General features: G+C 44.5%; 2 pseudogenes across 2 annotated transcripts; one reads left to right on the top strand and one right to left on the bottom strand.

Annotated features, from left to right (window-relative positions):
- Nucleotides 1-16,287: 16,287 nt before the first annotated feature.
- LOC310845879 (large ribosomal subunit protein eL20 pseudogene) lies at nt 16,288-16,902 on the bottom strand (annotated as a pseudogene). The gene has a single exon. The product of its transcript is annotated as a large ribosomal subunit protein eL20 pseudogene (transcript).
- Nucleotides 16,903-19,763: 2,861 nt separating this feature from the next.
- LOC310844512 (peptidyl-prolyl cis-trans isomerase FKBP3 pseudogene) lies at nt 19,764-20,500 on the top strand (annotated as a pseudogene). The gene has a single exon. The product of its transcript is annotated as a peptidyl-prolyl cis-trans isomerase FKBP3 pseudogene (transcript).
- The last annotated feature ends 365 nt before the right edge of the window (nt 20,501-20,865 follow it).

The following is a 20,865-nucleotide window of genomic DNA, read 5'->3' on the forward strand; positions in this document are numbered from 1 at the left end:
TATAAACAAGGAGAAAGCTACTCACTAACAGACACACACACACACACACACAAACACAGAGAGAAAGCGCTTTTTGAGTCTCTGTCCAAAGAGCTCCTTTAGGTGTGCCCAACGGTTTGTGTGCTGGCAGTGTTCTGGACGAGTCAAAAGCTACTCTAGGCAGATGTAGTTCTCTGAATTATGACTATTGCTCTGAAAACCCACTTTTAGGCAGTCTGATGACCTGCTTCCAAGTCACCCACAAGTCACCATACTACGCTGGAACGACTTTTAAAATAAATACAGCAAATGAAAATGATAAAAAGCACGGCAGAACACAAAGGAAGTCTGATATCCAACACCACAAGTTTGGGACATCCATTAATAAAATAATAGAATGCAAGGTCCAACTTTAATCCTGTGTGGCACACATGCATCCAACTATGCCCCTCAAACTGCTGGCACCCAGTGAGAAACAAGAGGGTCCTAGATCCCAGCCTGCAATACCCTCTCCCCAGCGGTTTCCCCTTCAGCCCTCTCCTACCTGCAGCTGGGCCTGCTTGTGAATTTGCCCTTTTAAGAGCAAGCGTCACCACTGCAAAGGACAGGCTCCCATCCCTAATTATTAATAAAAGGGGACTTAGAGGCTGCCAAAACAATCCACTCTCTGTCAAAATCCCAACGCACAAAAGGGCCTCCCACCCAGCCTGCCCAGGACCCCACCGACCGACCTACTTGGGTTAGCTCAGTGCAGCAGGAAAATTAATCCCTTTGCAGGCAGGAATCGATTGAGACAATGGAAGCGATGCTAGAGCAGTTTATGTCTGTATCATCCCCCTTGCCAGAGCTTTGTCCTTGTGCAGCCAGCTTAGCAGGGCTCCTCCTGGGAAATAACCCAGGGCCCCCCAATGGCCTTGCCCCGACCCATCCTAATGTGCCAGGGAGGCTGGGTGGCTGGGCCCTGCCTGTGTACTTTCGTTTAAACAGAGGTTTCATGTTGACTTTACAGGCAGCACTTTAAAAAGATCCAGGCCCTGAATGTTTGGGGTTCTGCAGGGTGAGATATAGCAGAGAGATGTTTGAAGGACAGGGGTGGGGGCAGCGAGGGGGAGAGGAGGAGGAAGAGGAGGACAACGTATCAAGGCAGAAGCCTGCAAGCTAGTTGAATGCAGAGCAGATTTTATTCAGGACAGGCTGAGAGGCCTGGTGTCATTTCCCCCTCCTCTGCTGGTGCTTTTCTTTATGCAAATGGCTGAGAGCAGCTGCCCTACTAGGAGTGACTCATTTCCTGCTCTTGTGTCACATTCTGGTCAAGCCAGTTTGGCAAAGTCTTCTCTCCCCCTCCACTCCACTCCCCTTTGGGTGAGCTGGGATCTACATTCGTTCAGTCCCTGGCAGGACCAGGCAGGACTTTCAGGAAACTGCGTCACAGCCACATACACATTCAGGGGGAAAGAGGGGTGGGGGCGGGGAATCCCAACCTCAGACCCTAGAACAATTTATTATTAAATCATCTTTCCTCTCCAGGCAACCTCTCCATTTGGGGAGTGTCACAGCAGCCCAAAGCTGAGAGGCAAAGATGGGTGGATTTGATTTGGAAGTACATTTCTAAGTCTAAAAATAAAGCAGCAAAGTAAAAGAGAAAACCAACTTGCTGTCTAAATTTAAACACTGAACTAATATTCACAGATCCTGCATGCTCAACTATAGCAGTGCTTTTTCTGTTTTAAAATATGGTCTCAGAAGCAGGAGACCCATACTCAAAATTCCCAGATCTAAGGAATGTGGGAAAATTAACTAGGGCTATGTACAGTATAGACAGTAATATTTTCCCCTCTGCACACAGTTATTTGCTAGCAGTGTTGTAAACCACTGACAATGGCATTTCTACATTTTGTGTTCTGCCATGGCATTTGCAAGTTTCTGTTAACAGGCTGTGTCTCTCTAAAGCATGTGGTCAGCACTGTTAATAATAGGCGTGTGTTCATTTTGGTGTGACATTTGCAGGCGTCGAGTGGCTAATGTCCATTAGTAATACAACTGTCTCCCATTTCCAGATCACTTTTGGAATAATTTTACTTGATTATTTTTTTTAAGTGTTTGTAAAAAGGATTGGAACCCATCAACAGAGGTGCTCATATCGTTCTTTAAAACAACAAGAAGCAGAACTCTTAAGTGTAAAACTGACTAGTAAATATCATATTTCCTTTTCAAATGCATGTCCAGTTATCAAGCTACTGCTCCAGAATCAGAACTAACACCATAATTAGCAGTAAAGACATTCTTGTTCCTCCAGACAGTGCTTGTCTCTATACAGGCTTAGAACAAATCCTGACAAAAATCAGTAAGCGTGTGACAGAAATATTTTCTGCATGTATTTTTTTGCCCAAAATATGTTTTCTGCCCAAAAGATATTGTCCAGATATACCTGGATTTTACTTTGCCCTGGAAAAGGACTGAATATTATATAGCAATACCTTGGAATGTATGCCAATCAATTGCACTGGGTGGTTAATGGTGTTTGGAAGCATTTATTAGTGTCTGAACTCCAAACACAATCCCTGCAACTCTAAAATCTTATTTTCATAGAAAGACAGACACACACAGAGGGGGGGGGGGACATAAAGTGTTATCCTTATGGCACAGAAGCAAGAGATTAACAGTGCCACTTTTCAGAAGGATTTCAAGCAAACCACCACAATTCCTTCCCAAATACACAGCTTTATGTGACAAAGTAAACTCATCATATATTTTTAATGAGTGAAATGGCTCTTAGTCTGAATGGCTGGTGTGGTACCTAGTATATGCCCAGTTGAGTTGAAAAAAAAATAAGAAATAGAATTCTTATACTTGTTCTGCTTTGCTGCTTGCTCCAGTGGCATGGTCCTACATACAATCTAAGTCAGGGATGGAAAACCTCTGTCCCTGCAGGTGTGTTTGTATTCCATCAGCGCCAACCAACATGGCCAATAGCCAGGGATTTATTTTATTTATGACTATTGCCTATATGTTCCACCTTTCCTTCCACAAACTCTAGGTGATGTACCACCAGCTGCCTCCCTGCATTTGCCCATAGCGGTTCCTGGTAGCTCTCATTATGTCACAAACAAACCATCCTCCAACTCAGGTTACAGGCATCTTTGCTTGGCTGCTTTCCCCAAGTGGATCCAGTATGAGGAATAGGGAGATTCAGCATCAATAGGCAAAATCAATTATTGCATCCCGAGACAGACATAATGGAAGGCACTGTACTTAATTTCATTTCCTTATGCCAGAAGAAAAGCCAGCCATTACCCCCCAGTACTACAGCAGTATCACTGTGTCATGCATTTCACAGCCATGCACCCCTGACTCCCCACTCCCATTTTCACTCATACACCCCATACATACATCTGTTGAATTGGATTGTTAAAGCTGCAATCCTTACCTGGGACTGCAGCCATTTAACTACTAGGAGGCTTCCTTTTGAAAAGGCATGCATAAGATTGTGATGCGGACACATTAGGTGCTTAGCAGAATGCTCCAGATTAGTGACAGTGGTATGTACTCTCTCTCTCTCTCTCTCTCTCTCTCTCTCTCTCTCTCTCTCTGTGTGTGTGTGTGTGTGTGTAAGCAAAAGCCATCTCAACAGCTAATTACAGATATGACGAGGATGCCTCTCTGAGAAAGACAGTACCTCTCATGCACAGATTGCAGGAATGCGCACTGATCATGGGAGCACAGAGTTCTGTGGCGCACCACAGAACTGATAAAGCCAGACCTTAAATTGTCATGAATTCAATGGTACATGCAGCTAGGGGAAATCCCCCTCTAATTCTTTAGAGGCAGAGAAGTGCATGCATGGTGTGGTCTGCCACATGTGACCCAGGCAGGGTGTTAAAGGTTTTCTGTGCATGGGTGGCACAATTGCTTCCTGTTCATTGCCAAACTCCCAGACACAACTGAGACAGGAAGCTGCAAGCTCTTGTGTTTACTTCTTGGTTCCCAATGAACATGGTCTACTCTGCTGCCACAGATGCAGTGGTACTAATCAAGCCTGCATCTTAAAAGAATCCCCAGAGGGAAACAGCTTTCCAGTAGGCAATCCATGAGCACTGGGAAGAAGGGCCTAGGGAAAGATGCCTGTACAGACAGGCAAGAGAAATTAGACCTTGGCTTCCCCCACAACACAGTGCCAGCTGGGACATTGCCTTGACTTCTTTCATCTCTCTAAAAAAGTGCTTAACATGAACATCCTCTGATGCAGTAGTTGCATAGATACCTCCCACCTCCACACACCAAAGGCTGGGGGCCTTTTCCCACTTACCATTTATAGTGGTAGAGTTCCTGGGTTGTCGTTATTGTTTTTAAAATTGCATGTTGTCATATGACATTGTCATTATTCAGGTAGTGATCAAGAATAATGTACACAAAAGCTGCTTTTTCTTGCCCTGCAAAACACCTGACTTTTGTGAAAGATCTAGAAGAAATCCTCAATATTTTCATTTATGCGGCATGGGTACAAGCATCGTGGTGGGCGTGGCTTGGGAGGCATCTGTTCCGTGCCACTTCCCCCTGACTGCTGTGAGCTGACAGTTTGCAAACTCAGTTCAGAGGAGAGAGAGAACAGACAGAGACGACAGCACTGAGCCAAAGTCTTGCCCATGACAGCAATAATTAGCTGAAGGCAAAGTTTCATCACAATAACCAGGTTTGCTATAGCTCAGGCAGGCTCATAGTTCCTCTCCTCATCTCCTCTACTTCCAAAAGATCAGAATTCTGGAATACTAGGTATTAAATAAATAAAATGCCATGAACAGACTATCCCCATGCACATGCTCATAACTCTGATATTCATTGGCTAGCCCAGGGTTTCCCAAACTTAGGTCTCCAGCTTTTTTTGGACTACAACTCCCATCATCACTAGCTAGCAGGGCCAGTGACCAGGGATGATGAGAACTGTAGTCAAAAGCAGCTGGACACGCAAGTTTGGGAAACCCTGGGCTAGAAGAAGATGAGGGTACATAAAGGGACTGACTACAGTCGCTGAACTTTTCTCAGTTCTGCAGCAACCCACCATTAGTGTGGAAATTTGGCTACAAATTCGCTTTTAAAAATGTTGGATCAAACAGTGGCTATAACATTTTAAATGGTAAGTTCACACTATATGACTAGGCTTTATGGCCAGTATCTGGGATAACTCAGATTGCAATTTTATACCTGCTTGCATGGGGCTAAGCCCCATTAAACTCAATTGGGACTTATTTCTGAGAAGACATGTATAGGGCTGTGCAGTCAGTGAGTCCAGAAGCATTCCTATATTACATATGTGGGTACCATCATGTTTAAGTAAGTGCGCTAATTACTTGCAGTCATGGAATATTGCTGAAATATCGCAGAATCAGCTTCATATAAATGGCATCATAAAGTTTAACCGGCATCTATTCCGATATACACATTCACAGTCACACACCCAATGCAAACCAGCATGTATTTGGTTCAAACCTTTCATCTGGGTGCACAGTATGTGTGGTCAGAGGTGCGGGAGGAATTACAGCCCTGAACTATGCAATTCAACTGTATCACTTTTGCTGTTTCTTGGGATGGAGGTGTTAATTTAACTTTGATGTTGGCTGCTCAAGTGCCATTAGATCAAAGCATATTTGCTGGATGACAGCTTTGAAAGCGATTTGTGGAAAAAACGCAACTAGTTCACAAGCATTCGTTATAAAGATTAGAAGTTCAGAAACATGGCTATTATGGTTTGTGCTTGGGGAGGGGGATAACCTGTGCCTCTCCAGGTATTGTTGGACTGCAAATCCCATCAGCCCCAGACAGCATGGGAAATAGTTAGGGATTTAGATGTTGTTAGGGATATAGATGCCAATAGTTAGGGCCAAAGACGCCAGGTTCAAATAGGGGAGGGTGTAGGATGATACACTGAGTGCCCAGGGGCACACAATAGCGATTATAAGAAGCTAAAGAGCCATAAAGCAAAATGCCTTGTGCCAAAGACATTCAGAGAGAGGCACTATGTGCAAGTGTTTAAATACTAATACCAGAAGCCCCCGAACCAAGATGGGTGAGCTGGAGTTTCAAATACTTTAAAATAAATTTTAAATAATTTTGTTCAAAACGAAAGTAACAGAAGATCAGCTGGACTGTACATGGCAGCTCAGGAAAGGTATCACTGAGGCCAATAAAACGTTAGTGCGGTTAACAAGCCACATCAATAAAGCTGCTGGAGGCTGTGGAGAAATCATATTTTAAAATTTGTTTACTGGGACAGTGTTTGTTTTATATTCAACATATAAGAGTTCATTTGTGTATGTGAGGTTATGTGAAGAGTTAAGTATCCCTTGGTGGCTGTCAGTTGCTTAGCTGCATAAAACTGATTTTGGAAGAGCTGGGTTATTTTTATGCCAAGTTAAAGGATTCTACAATTTAACTTCTGATTCGCTTGCTGGGTAGAAATTCTTGGTCACCCATATTTACTTATAAAGCGGGTCTGGCTGGTTTTGTACCATATCTAAAATACCACAACTATGGATTAAGGCTTTGGTAAACCAGCAGAGCAGAGATACACAGCGGTGGCAGGTTTTGAAATGTGAGTACAATGGTGGGAGTGGGAACAAAATAGGAACCTCTCCACCCACCAGATGAATCAGTGGTGGTAAATAGAAGCTGGCTCTCCACATATGAGGTGGGGTGGCTTTCCACAGAGGCAAAAAGACTTCCTTCAGAAAATGGAAGCCTTGTCCAAATGAGAACGGAAAGAAACACAAACTTTAGCAAAAGAATGCAAGTGGACAATAAAGGATACATATTTTAAAAAGTAGAAGAGTATGCTGTTAAAAACAAAGACCGCCACCACAAATCTTTAGATACATGAGAAGCTGGAGACCACCTAAGGAGGAGCTTGGACAACTGGATAACAAGGGAGTAAAAAGTTTGTGAGGGTACTCTTTTGCATCTTTACCTGAGGACGAGAAAGTGGCCAACATAACACCAGTTTTTTTTTGTGTGGGGGATCCAGGAAATTATTGGCTGGTTACCTTAACATCTGTTCTGTGAAAACTGGTGGAAAGCATTATAAATGATAAAAATGCCAGGCATATAGAATAATGAGCTCTGCTGAAGCGGAACCAGCATGACTTCTGCAAGGGTAAGTCCTCTTTCGCTAGCCTTTTAGAAGATGTAGAAGAAGAAGAGTTTGGATTTGATATCCCGCTTTATCACTACCCGAAGGAGTCTCAAAGTGGCTAACATTCTCCTTTCCCTTCCTCCCCCACAACAAACACTCTGTGAGGTGAGTGGGGCTGAGAGACTTCAGAGAAGTGTGACTGGCCCAAGGTCACCCAGCAGCTGCATGTGGAGGAGCAGAGATGCGAACCTGGTTCCCCAGATTTCGAGTCTACAGCTCCTAACCACTACACCACACTGGCTCTCCAGTGGTTCTCTTAGAGTTATTTGAACGTGTCAACAAGCACATAGGCAGAGGTGATCCAGTTGACACTGTGTACTTAGACTTTCACAAGCTTTTGATATTGCCCTTCACCAAAGACACCTGAATAAGCTTAGCAGTTGTGGCATAAGAGGAGAACTTCTCTTGTAGATCAGTATTGTCAGGATTTGGTCTAAACCTTCCTGAAGAAGAAGTGGAGGGATGTAAAGAGTGGAGTCCCCTAAGCATCAATATTGGAACCTGCACTTTTAAACTTGTTCATAAATGTTCTAGGGTTAGGGGTTAACAGTGAGGCAGCAAAGTTTGCTCATAACACCAAATTGCTAGGATAAGACACATGAATGGATGCCAGGATGGAAATGTTCTACCTTGACTGTCTGAGGTAGGATGCCTCTGAATACCAGTTGTTGGAAATCACAAGTGAGGTGAGTGCTCTTACACTCGTGCCCTGCTTGCTTGAATTTTCTCATAGACATCTAGTTGGCCACTGTGAGAACAGGATGTTGGACTAGATAAGCCTTTGGCCTGATCCTTATGTAGGCCAGCAACATCTGGAGGGTCACAGATTGCAATGGTAAAATATAACAATTTAAAATAGAAACACCTATGGAACGTTGCCAAATAGGTCATTTTCAACTCAGTATTACCATTCTCACATATTAACTGCAGCTTGGTAGGTCATTTGTTCAAAGCCACTTGCCAAGTTGCAGCAATGGAACAGAAAATTCCCTAAGTCAGATGTGGGAGGCATTAAAAAGTGTTACCAGCAGTGAAGGGGGGGGGGGGAGCTGTAGTGACTATCTGTTGTGTGAGTGCAGTTTTGCAGCTTTAATTAAAGATCTGCCTATTAACAAACTGCATGCTGGATCAGCCCTCAGAGCAGTGGAAACAGTATTAGATTGCTTCTGCCATGTTTAGAATCACACATCTGTCTTCTCTCTTCAAGGCCCCCAGTAAAATCATATGGCCTCCCCATCCAGCAGGATTGTTCAGGATTTGGAATCTTTTAAGGATAAATCATTGCTGTAGAGGTTCAGCACACACCAAAGCCATCTCAGCACACAGATGCATGCTGTGATGTGGCAATGAGTGCAGTCACCCTGTTTGCTCGCCTCTAGCACCAGCCCTGGCATTGATCACTAAGCAAGCGGCCTGAAAAGCTCCACTCTGACCTCAGCTTCTTTAATGTACTGGTTGCCATTCCCTCCCCCCAACTATTTCCCCAAGGCCCTTGAATTATTTTCCCACAGCCTGTGATTGTTGGAGACAGATTTGATGTTGGCTGGAACATATATTGAAAGTAAAGTGTTTCCATCCCTATGCATGTATACAAACTTCCTGCTATTTCTCATGATAGTTGACTAGATGACTCCTCATTAAAAGACATTACAGAATGAAGAGAGATGGAAGGGGCCGCAAATGTCACCCAATGGGTCTGCTTCTTCTGGATGGTAGCATCCCTGAGAGGTGCTCACCTAACCAGTGCTTAAAAAACTTATAACGAACAAGAGAGTCCACCACCTTCCAAGGCAGCCTGTTCTCCTACTGTTGAAAAGTTCTTTCTAATGTTTAATCAAAATTCTCCGTCTTGTAATTTGAACCTGTTAGTTTGGGCCCTCCCCTCAGGAGCAGTGGAAAACAAATAATCTATGTCACAGCCCTTCAGATATTTGAAGATAGCTATGACATAACCTCTTACTAATCTCTTCTCCTGAATAGATATACCCAACTCTTGCTGCCTCTCCTGTTAGGACTCTTGTCTCCCATAGTTCTTTGCATACAACTGATTCCTTATGCTCATGTTATCAAAGCAAAAAAAACCCAAACACCTGGATATTGCCACCACCTAATTTGCTACCAGAAAGAATAAGAAAAAAGCAGGCATGTAAAGATAAAAAGCTATCTATCCTTACCTCTGTGTACTTCCAAACCCAGGGAGGGATGTATCAAAAAGGGCATAATTTAAATGGAGCTTATTATTGTCTCAAATGTACTTTTCAGCTTGTTGCAAACAAGCACCTTTTAGAATAACTGGTATGAAACATTCATTTGTTTTAATTTATATTACCTGTATATTCCCTCGCTGACAAACTATCCAACAGGAGTAAATTTGTCTCTGAAGATGCTTCTTTCTGTAGGATAGTAACATTGCATGCTACCCCAATCTCTGAGCAGTGCTAAATTCCAGAGGTTCCAGGGGCTTACCCAGGGTTTGTGTTTCCTTTAGAACAAGAGACAGGGTCTTGTTTCTCCCATAGCCACTTAGCTTGGATTCAAGCAGAAATCAGACATGGCTCTGACGCCCTAACTTCCCGGCCTGAATCTAGTTTCTAGCTTGCACACAACTAAACTCTCCACTCTGTTCTTTCTAACTACCAGGGAGTTGAGGAAGGGAGGCCTACCCATTTTCAGTCTGGCACAGAGCCACTTCCTTGGTTACCTTAATCTCCCTGGGCTGCTTCTCTGTTTAGAACAGGGATGGGGAACCAGATGTTGCTGGACTGCAACTCCTATCACACTATCATTCTAGTGTGGGATTGGTGGGAGCTTTAGCCAAACAACAACCGAAGGGCCACAGTTTTTTCCCCCATCCTTGATTTGGAGGCACAGGCTCTTAAAAAAGTACGCACTGCAGAACCCGCACCGATAAGAAGCAGAAATGCCTCTTGGTTATTTCATCTCATCAATCACCATACTAGACCTTGGCAGATACATGACGGAAATGAACATTTTAGGAAACAAAGATTTCATCTCCTTCCCTTCTATACACAGCCATGTGCTAAGCACCAAAGTGCAGCCCACAGGTCCTACCACTATATTACAGATAACAACAAAGACTCTTTTCATTTTATTCTTAATTTGTATACCACCTTTCTACACTGCTGAACACAAGGCAGTTTACAAGCCACAGAAACAACAAAATATACAACCAAGATCACACACCCTAAAACCATCAGATCCAAGGCAAATAAATCATAATGAAAAATGTGACAAGTCGATAAAAATAAGCATGTCAATCAATTAAAGTAATATTCAATAATCTGCTTGAAATCTATTACATGATAAAAGCAACTGTTAAAATCAGCAAATAATTAAACAGAAAATCTCTCCCCACAATGATCTTTACACAAAATCACTACTAGACTAAAACAAATAAAAATAACAGCAAAGTCACAATGCATAAAATATCGCAGACCATGTTTTAAAAAACAAATGAACCGAGCAACAAAGTTGCACAGCTTACAAAATTCCAAAATGTACAGAAATAGTAATCCCCTGGTCCAGGTCCAACATCTAATCTACAAGTACTTGAAGAAGAAGAAGAAAGGTCAGTCTCAGTACGGATCTGGCAGTGCTGAAAACCTCAAAAGGAAAAGACGTTGCAAAAGGTGGACCAGGGTTCATGCATGCTGAAAAAGAATTGATGGGCATAAATTGGGGGTGGAACAACAGGAGTCCTGGGTCAGGTTTGATGAGCAACAGTAAAGTAAGGAAAGGGAGATAGATCTAGATGTAACAGGGTGATAAGCAAGACCCCATTAACTTTTTACCAAATGTTTTACTGTTTCCCAGATTGCAGTTGCCCCAAATCCAACCTTTTTTTCATGGCTGTTCACTACTATTCAAAGCCTCCTCTGCCCTTGCTGCTGCTTCAATGGTCATTCCGTCCCCCACCCCCAATTTCATTCCTCCAGTGTGGTGTAGTGGCTAAGAGCGGCAGTCACCTAATCTGGGGAACCGGGTTCGCGTCTCCGCTCCTCCACATGCAGCTGCTGGGTGACCTTGGGCCAGTCACACTTCTTTGAAGTCTCTCAGCCCCACTCACCTCACAGAGTGTTTGTTGTGGGGGAGGAAGGGAAAGGAGATTGTTAGCCGCTTTGAGACTCCTGAAGGGGAGTGAAAGGCGGAATATCAAATCCAAACTCTTCTTCTTCTTCTTCCTCAGGGATCCTCAACCCATCAGGGGTCACATGCTGTATGCGATTACAAAAGTATGCACATCTGAAGCAAATTAATCCTGTTTAGAGTGAGAATATGTGAAGGGACCATTCACATTTGCTGCATCTGAAAGACTAACAAATTTATTACGGCATAAGAACAGAGCCCACTTTATTTATAAATGAAGCGTAATCCTGAGCTGTGTGTGTATTATACACACATAGATAGGGGGGAGGTTGGGGGGGAGGACACAACTGTGAAGACTCCCTCCCCCACAGACAGGCAACCATCCCAACCAACCTCACACACATCCTGCAACTCAGGACAACACTTTGCGCACCTGATTGTAGCCCACAAAAGCTTATTATGCTACAATAAATCTGTTCGTCTAAGCCTTCAGCTCTAAGGTGCTGCAAGACTTTATTGCTGCAAGAGACTAACTCTGCATATTATCAAAGAATCAGTCTAGCATGTAGCCAGACAGCTACTGAAAGTTCTCCACGGCTGCCTGCCCAAGGAAGGGCTTGAATTAAGTGGTTGCAAAATATCATCTCCCTTCTTCTATCAAAACTCCATTCCCATCCACAGTGTGTAGCAGCAGAAGGAAAACTAGATACAATCAGTAGCAGCAGCCAAGTTGCACAAGGCGAAAGTGAATACCCATTCTAGAATGGGAACTAACCCTTACATTATACAAGTCCAAAAATGCAAGCACTTCTCCCAGCACTAAAGAGCGAATTTCCCTTGAGTAAAAACAAGGTTCAGTGTGGCCCTTCAGACATTGTTGGACTTCAACTCCCATCAGCCCCAGTCCACATAGCCAATGATTAAGGATGATAGGAGGTGTAGTTCGGCAACACCTGGAGAGCCACAGGTTCCCCTCCCTTGATCTATACACACTTTCTCTCTCTCCACATCTGCCAGTGCTGTTTTAAATACACTTTACCCTGCAGACTTCTCAAGAATTCAAAATAACTGAAGCTTAGAGAGTGCTTTTAGAAGTCAAGGCGAAACAACCCTTTTCGCCTCATAAACCAAATAGATGTGGTGGAACATTCACCTCCAATGCTGTATGATTTTGCAAACAGTATACTTCCAAAGTATGAAAGATCAGGGATGATTGGAATGGTGGGCCTGGGCTCTCCAAGCCAATGATCTCCAAGGCACTGTTTTCGTGTTCTACCATCACTTTCATTGCAGTCTGCTCCCCTGTCCTATCTCCTCTTTAGCAAGGGTAGCCAAATATGGTGCCTTCCAGAGATTGATGAGCTACAACTCCTGTCATTCCTGGCTATGGAATACAACAACATCTGGCGGACATTTCATTGGCTACCCCCCCCCCCAGTGCTGTTTAGGAAGTTTATTCACAAAGCCTTAAGGAGCCAAACTGGAAGAGGCCTGTCTGACCTTTGCATTGAAAGGTTATCACCCAGGCCCCATAGAAAGCTCCTGTGTCAACAGTCAAGATTCCTCTTTGCCGGGTGATGGGTAGCTGGGAACCACAAGCAGAGAGGGTGCTGTTGTACTTTTGGTCCTCTCATGGGCATCTGGTTGGCCAGTGTAAGAAGAGAATGATGGATTAGATGGGCCATGGGCCTGATCCAGCAAGCTCTTCTCTAGTACTGTCCTGGCCCAAGGGTAAGAGTGCATGTCCATTATTAAAATATTTGCAGGATTCCACTGCACAAGACTGAAGCTCCTTGCTCCATTGCAGTAGATTACTTAAAGGGATCCAGCCTTCTTCAGTAGACCAGCATCTTGTAGTTCAGGTGGGACTAACAATTGAGCTGCACCTGCTGCTGCTACTACTCTATAAGGCAGGCATGGCCAAATTTGGCCCTCCAGATGTTTTGGGACTACAATTCCCATCATCCCTTACCACTGGTCCTGTTAGCTTGGGATGATGGGAGTTGTGGTCCCAAAACATCTGGAGGGCCAAGTTTGACCATGCCTGCTAGAAGGGCTCGATTCAGTTTGTTATCCACAGAAGCAACTTCAGAACTCTGTCTCCAGTCCTTAACCTTGCCTCGTCTTATACCCAGGTTGGGCCTTGCCTCACCACAGGACATCCTGTTCTTTTAAGAGTTGCATATAAGAAAGTGGAGGAGAAATTCTATGATGTGCAACTTCCCCCATCACTGCAACCTAGTGACAGGGGAAGTTTCACTAGGCATAGCTTTCCTTTTTATGTAGCTCTTAAAAGATAAACGTCCATTCAAAATTTGACACTGGCACCCCTATCTATCTTAGGTGCCCTGGCGGATTTCGCATTCTCTGAATGTTTGCATCAAGCCGTTCTTGATAAGGGTCAGGTGATGTTCCTGGCTGCTGGGTTCTTAAGACTCTGCATTGGAAGCGGGGAAGAGTTATGAGGTGTGGGCGAGACTTCTCCTGCAATACAAAGAAGCTGGACACCCAACAGTTGCTATGAAAGACGTTCAGGGAATCTGAAACAGCAACATAGCTTTTGGGCTGCTCCGTCTTGACAAAATGTTAGACAGCCTCAGAAGCAGCAGAGCAAAGAGGAAGAGAAAGAGATTGTGCATTTCATATGCAAAACTGATGCTTTCGGAGAGGCTCCAGCTGTGTTCCAGGTCACCCCAGCATTGCTTGCAATTTAAATGTTCAAAGCAAGCAGTGAGGTACTAAAAATGTAAGAGGAGGAGGGGAAACCAGGCCAAAAGGTACTAAAATGAATAAAATCCTCAGCTGTAGATCAATATACTTACTGCGGGCATAGGAATATGCACAGCTGCAATTGTACATTTCAGCATCACAATTTGATAGTTGGTCTGGAGGTATCGGTTATTAGCTTTCCTTTATATAGAATTAGGGACGTGGGTGGCGCTGTGGGTTAAACCACAGAGCCTAGGACTTGCTGATTGAAAGGTCGGCGGTTCGAATCCCCGCAGCGGGGTGAGCTCCCGTTGCTCGGTCCCAGCTCCTGCCCACCTAGCAGTTCGAAAGCACCTCAAAGTGCGAGTAGATAAATTGGGACCGCTGGTGCTATCTCGCCAGCTGCGTCTTAGTCACACTGGCCACGTGACCCGGAAGCTTTTCTCCGGACAAGCGCCAGCTCCCGGCCTCTTGAGCGAGATGAGCACGCAACCCCAGAGTTGGTCACGACTGGACCTGTTGGTCAGGGGTACCTTTACCTTTACTTATATAGAATTAGCCTCTAGCTTCTGGTGGTTCCAAGCACTGGAGGAAGGGCATTTCAAAGAGGAGAAGGCAGAATTCTCAGCAAGTTTCAACGGACAACTCTTGGATGTTTAACTGCAAGCAAAACAACACAGTCTGCTTGAAGAGTGTTGAATGTGAAGAAAGCCTTTGGACCAACAGCCAGGAAAACTGCTGTCCCATGTCTATGTGCTGAGCCACAGAGTGATATATGTTGCATACTGAATTGTAAACACTTTGGTGTACCAACTCTGAAAGGACAAAAATATATCCTGCAGTGCCACAGGATAGTAAATTACTCCTGGCCAATGGTGTTTAAATCCCTTGCAAGTGAACAGTTAACAGTAAACAAAGATTCAACAGACACACAGATGAGCACCTGCTCTGAACAATTCCATTATTAATGAGAAACTGGTTAGCCAGAAGGTGCTTCTAATGAAATTCAGATGGGAGGGGGACCACAGGAGCTGCCATCTACTGCTTTCCCACAGATCTTAGGTATCTCTCTCTCCTACAGTGGAGAATACTTGTCCGTGGGGTGCAGCAGGGTAAGATGTTGGAGAGACAAGTGCTAAGAATCCAATAGCCACAGGAAGCAGCTACTGGTCTGAAACTAATTTAAACAGAGGAGGGATGGGAAATGGCAATTTGCTGACCTCCCTCCCAAGGATTTCCGATTAATATCTCTATATCTAAGCTGAGGTGCTGAATATGAAGGAAGGGAAATCGTCTACGAGGCAGCCCTATTTTAATCAAACCCCTGCTTTTTCAACAGAGTTGTGCAACATACGTCACAAGCAGAGAATTGGTACAGTAAGCCTGCAACTTACACACATTCAGCTTTACGCGTTTGGCAAAATACCGGTATATCTATTTTAAATGGAAAGGGGGTGGAATCCAGGAAAAGGGACTTTGACAATCCTATCCACCATTGCACCCAATGTGTGCTGCTTCTACGTGATCTTGGCTTGAGGGTGTGATCCCTGGAACGTAACCCTTGCATAAGTTGTAGGTTTAGCCCCATATTTCCACAGGGCATTTTTTCCATCACTGAGCTTTCCATTAAAGGTAGTTTTAAGCTCTCATACTGACTGTTTTAAAGAGATACGACCAGAATCTGCTTGAAGAGAAAACAGAATTGGTTTGGTCTTAGACAACCTGGATCAGAGGATGTTCATACCATATTAGACCTGTTGAATGATGGAAGAGCAGAAGAGATGGCTCCAGGGGGTCACACAAATATCAAATGCTAGTTCCCCAACACTGGAAATCCCATGACATATCTGGTATTGAGGACCTTGCAATTGGTAGCCCATAAGAAGATCCTGTCCAGTAAAATGCAAAAATAAAGAAGTTTTCATGCGATTTAGAATGGATTCCTAGAACTCTTTGCTGAGTAAGAAGTAGAGCCTATGGTATTGGAAAACGCATCACATAGAGTTCAACCTTTTCCGTATTGTATCATAATACCAACAGCAAATCCTAATAGGTAGCCTTGCTGGCTCTTCTTATGGAAGCCCCACTGTTTTTGTCTGCTTGTAGCAAGACTTGTTCTTCTATATGTTTGGCAATTCTGTTCTTTAATAATACGTTAAGCCTACCCATAAGTGAGCTTCAAGGCTGGGCAAGAATTGAACTTTGGACCTCCAATACTAGCCATATACTCTTAACCATGGTATGACTTGCAGGCTTCTCATAGGCACCTAGTTGGCCAATGTTGAGTGAAATGCTAGATAAGGTGGGGCTTTTTTTTTAGAAGTTCAAAAAGAACTTTATTGAAACTCAGAGCAAATGCATTTAGAAGAATGTGTTTGGTCTCTTGGTGGTGAAGCGTGGCTTATGTTGATGACGCAGAACTCTATGTGGCAGAGGGAACTTGATTTTGGAATCATGGAACTGCTTGACAGCTGGTCTGCGGCACTTGTAGCAGTGATCTCTTCAACCTTCATGATCTGAATTGAGTGAGCACGAGCTCTAGGACGGGCTCCCATATCACGATAGCACTGTGTAACAGCTCCAACAGTTGTCAAATCTCTGTTCTCCCTGTACATGTTATGAGTTCCACTACGAGAATCATAGCGCAGCCAGATACCGAAATTTTTTACCTTCAACGGAGACTTCTCAAAAACCTGTCCACAGTACACAATTTCCCCAGAAGATTTCTTCATCTTCTTCAGCTGAGAGACAAAGTACCAGAAACGGGACTTTGCAACAACATGATTAGGAGCAAAGATGCGCATACGATAGAGAGGTGGTGTTGGGCACTTAGGAGTGGGGAGGCATCTCCCAACAACTTTGTACTCCCTCAGGGTGCCCGACGCCTTCATGGTGCTGCCTCTCTCCCTGCCACCCAGAAAAGGAAATAAGGTGGGGCTTTGGGTCGGATGTAGCAGGTGAGGAATCCTAATTTGGAATGGTTGGAAATCTGAAGGAACGTCTCTTCCCACATACTCTTCCCTGGACAGTGAGGCTGGTTGGGAAGGCCCTTCTGGTGGGGTCCTCCTCAGCTGAGATCAGGAGATCTACAACTCAACAAAGGGCCTTCTTGGCAAGAGCACTCCACATCAGGATAATGTGGTTTCTACTTGGTCTATCTTCCAGCGCCAGCTGAAGACCTTCCTCTACTGCCAGGACTTTTGACTTGGGCACATTGAAATGTATTTTTACTTTTATTAGTTTCTGAATTTGAAAACTGTTGTGACTCGTCCCATTATCACTAGTGATCAGGGGCAGGACATACTTTTTATATATCTATAAAAAGAAAATTTGCAATTATGCAATCACCCAATTAAAAATGCATTGCACCTCCTTATAACTGAACAATAGCAGTCAAAGGAAAGCAGTGACCATGTTCAATCTGCCTGTATGGTAAAGCTTGAAAGCCTGCAGTCCCTTGCACTGCCTGTCCTTTGTCCACGGGAAGATATCTGATTTGGGGCACCTTACTGAGCATCAGATAGAAAAAGAAACATTTGTCATAGCAGAGATTGGCAGGAAAGGGCTTCAGAGTCTCATGCAGCACCCCAACGTGACCATAAGGCCCTGCCATTCACTCTGTGTCACAATTAATGAAAAACAATTAGACACTGTCAACCAGGGCTAAATCTTTCAGACACACAGCCGACCTCTGCCTGGGGTCACATCCAGTATTTCTTCCCCCCAAAGACCCTCCATTCCCAATCACCACAAAGCTTTCCCAGTGGTTGGAGAATGACGTTGAGTCATATATTCCCTTCTGCTCAATGGATCTTAGACAATGGCTCAGTCCTTGCTTTGACTAAAGGGCTCAGAGCTTGGGCTGCAGAACTGTATGTCCCTGATGAGAAGGTATTTCTTCTTGAGGGCTCTTACAAAACTAAGGCCCTTTCGGGTGCCCAGAATTTTAGTCAATCAAAGCAGACTAATTAAGATGGGAAAGAATAAAATCTCCTCTCCTCCCTGCCAACATCCGGAGTGTTCGTTCCTTTGGCCAACACATTTATTCCGAGGGTCGTGACCTTTGGGGGGAAGATCACAAATGGGCATTGGAAGGTTGTGACCCTTTCTAAGCAGAGAGGGAAGGAGTGAGCAGCTATCCCCATCTATTTCCTTTGGTGGTATGGGGTCGCCGGCTGGGAAGGGTCAAGCACTGTAGGATTAGTTCTTTCATCTAGGCCACCCATTAAAAATCCCAGATCATTAGCAACACATTAATGCTGTCTCAGAAAAAAAGGGTTGATCCCCCATTACCCAATACTGCCTCTCAGCAGAGCAATGAAGCCAGTTGCTTCACAAATTCCCCGAGGACACTGGGATGGCTGCAAGGAGCTCTAGAATTGATCCTCCATTCTTCCTAAAGCGAGCTGCACCCAATTTTTCCTGGAACTCAGAAAGTTGAGTCATAGTAAGACACCTTATAGCAAGTTAGATTTTTCTCCATCTAGCTCAGCATTGCTTGCACAGAAAGGGAGTAGTTCTCCAGGCTTTCAGGTGCGAGTCTCTCCCAGCCATATCTGGATATATAAATTCAATTAATAACAACAACAGCACTGCTAGGGATTGAACCTGAGACCTGTTGCATGCATGACAGGTGCTCTGCCATTGAGATACGGCCTTCCTCCATTCAACTAATTGAAACATTTCAACTCATACCCAACGCTACAGATAATTTTCCAGCCATTGTTTACAAGAGCCCATAATGGGTGGGTGGGTGACTATGTCAGTTATCTTGCTATAGCTACTATGACACATTGATGGCTACAAAGAAGAAAATGCACAGCTTGCCGAATGATCTTTTGTTGTTTCCCCAATATGTTAGGGGAAAGGCATTAAAGTGGGCATGGCTATAGGCCGGGGCTGGGCAGAAGGTAGATCAGGATCTACTGGCAACTCTCCATATGATCTGCATTAGATCAACAAGAATTCTGACTCCCAATTGTTTGGCAATGGCAACAACTAAATGGCTCCTTCTTTCAAATCCAATTAAGAACACTTGGGTTAACCAGGAATGGATTTTGATGCAGGAGGACTGTGAGTTCAGCTGGTACTCAAAACAAATCCCTGTGCTCAGCAGCTACTTCAAAGTACCCTATTCTTTCATCGTCTTTTACACCTGGCCCCAGGTGGCAGATCTTGAGGTTCAAGTCAAACGCAAAAGTCTGAAGTCTGGCCTCCCCTCTAAAGGCTTTTAAGTCCTTTCCAGCTCCACTACCCAATACCTTTTTTAAAAGCAGAGGGGCACCCAAGGACATACAGCATGCAAAGTATTGCCATGTTCAACCTTCAAACCCAGAAGGAAATTCAACTAATGCGATTTAGTTCTCTAGCACTTTTCAGAGTGTGCAATGCTCTGCAGCTCTTGCCTCATTTATCCTCCCAGCAAGCCTGAAAGGTAGGTTAGGCTGAGAGCACACACACCTTGCTCAAGGCCACCCACTGAGCTTCAAAGCCTAGAATAGCTTTGCTCAAACCAGATGCTCTTTCCATGGCAGAATGCAGGCTGGTGAGCTGATTTGAGGCTTTGTAGTTCATTCATCGATATTACATTGTCCTCATGGAAGGCCACAAAGAACCTCCCTGGATTTAAGGGAGCTGTTTCCCCACAGACTTACCATATTTTTCCGTGTATTAGACAAGGTTTTTTGACTAAAAAATTGTGTCAAAAAACTGGGGTCATGAGTGCCGGCTTCATGAGGGAGCCCTCGCTTGTGTGAGGCGGCAACGCTTGTGAGGAGGCGATGCTATGGCAGTGCACAAGTTCCTGTCAGAGCACAAACTACTAGGACAGATAGAAAATGTGGCCAAGACAGCCAGTAAGGAGCAGCTGATCATAATGAGCTCTTTGAAACCAAGAGATTTAAGTGTACTGAGAGTCCAGAGCATGTAGCAGAGCAAGTGAAAAATGTCAAGATTGATGAGGAGAAGCCCATGGAGACAAAGCCTGAGGAAGCTGTGGATGAGGGCCCCCCAAAATATACAAAGCCAGTACTGAAGAAGGGGAATAAAATCAACTTTCCCCAAAAGGGTGATGTCGTTCAATGTTGGTATGCAGGGAAGCTGCAAGATGGAACAGTCTTCGATAGTAATATTCAGACAAGTTCAAAGAAGAAGAAAACCACTGAGCTTCACAGTCAGCATTGGAAAAGTAATACAAGGCTGGGACGAAGCTCTGCTGACCATGAGCAAAGGGGAGAATGCGCACCTGGAAATCGAACCAGAATGGGCTTATGGGAAGAAAAGGCAGCCAGATGCCAAAATTCCACCAAATGCAAAACTTTTCTTTGAAGTGGAACTGGTGGATATTGAATGATGGGTTGCTCCTCCTGGCCCCCCATCTTTGAAAACTGCGAAGATGCTCTTGGAAGTCCAGGAAATGTGTTTGTGGTCTTGTTTCTCACACAGCAAGGGTGGAGTGGGGGGGGGAGCTTTTATTCCAGTTGCTGTGTACAGCATCACTTTAGTTAAACACTGGTTTATTTATTTATTTTTTAAGAAAACTGGGGTCATCCAACACACAGGTAGTGGCATGGGGGGGGGGGGACGCGGCACTCCCGCCAACCAAACCAGTTGGCAGGAAGGAGCGCAACTTCCCCTGATGCTGCAGCGAGTGGGAAACGATCTAGGGAGTGTTACCCTGCCCACAGCTGCGTGGGGGGAGGGGGGAAAGCTGCATGCCGCCAGGGAGCACAACTTCCCCCGATGCCACTGTGCGCAGGAAACAATCTAGAGAGTGTTTCCTGCCTGCAGCTGCATGGGGGGAGAAGCTCAACAGCTTTGGGCCATCTCCCCTCATTTTCTTAAAACTTGAGTCCCCCAAAATATACAACTTATACATGGGGACGACT

This window comes from Podarcis gaigeae (genome assembly GCF_964106915.1).
Source record: "Podarcis gaigeae genome assembly, chromosome: 5".
Classification (NCBI taxonomy): Eukaryota; Metazoa; Chordata; class Lepidosauria; order Squamata; family Lacertidae; genus Podarcis; species Podarcis gaigeae.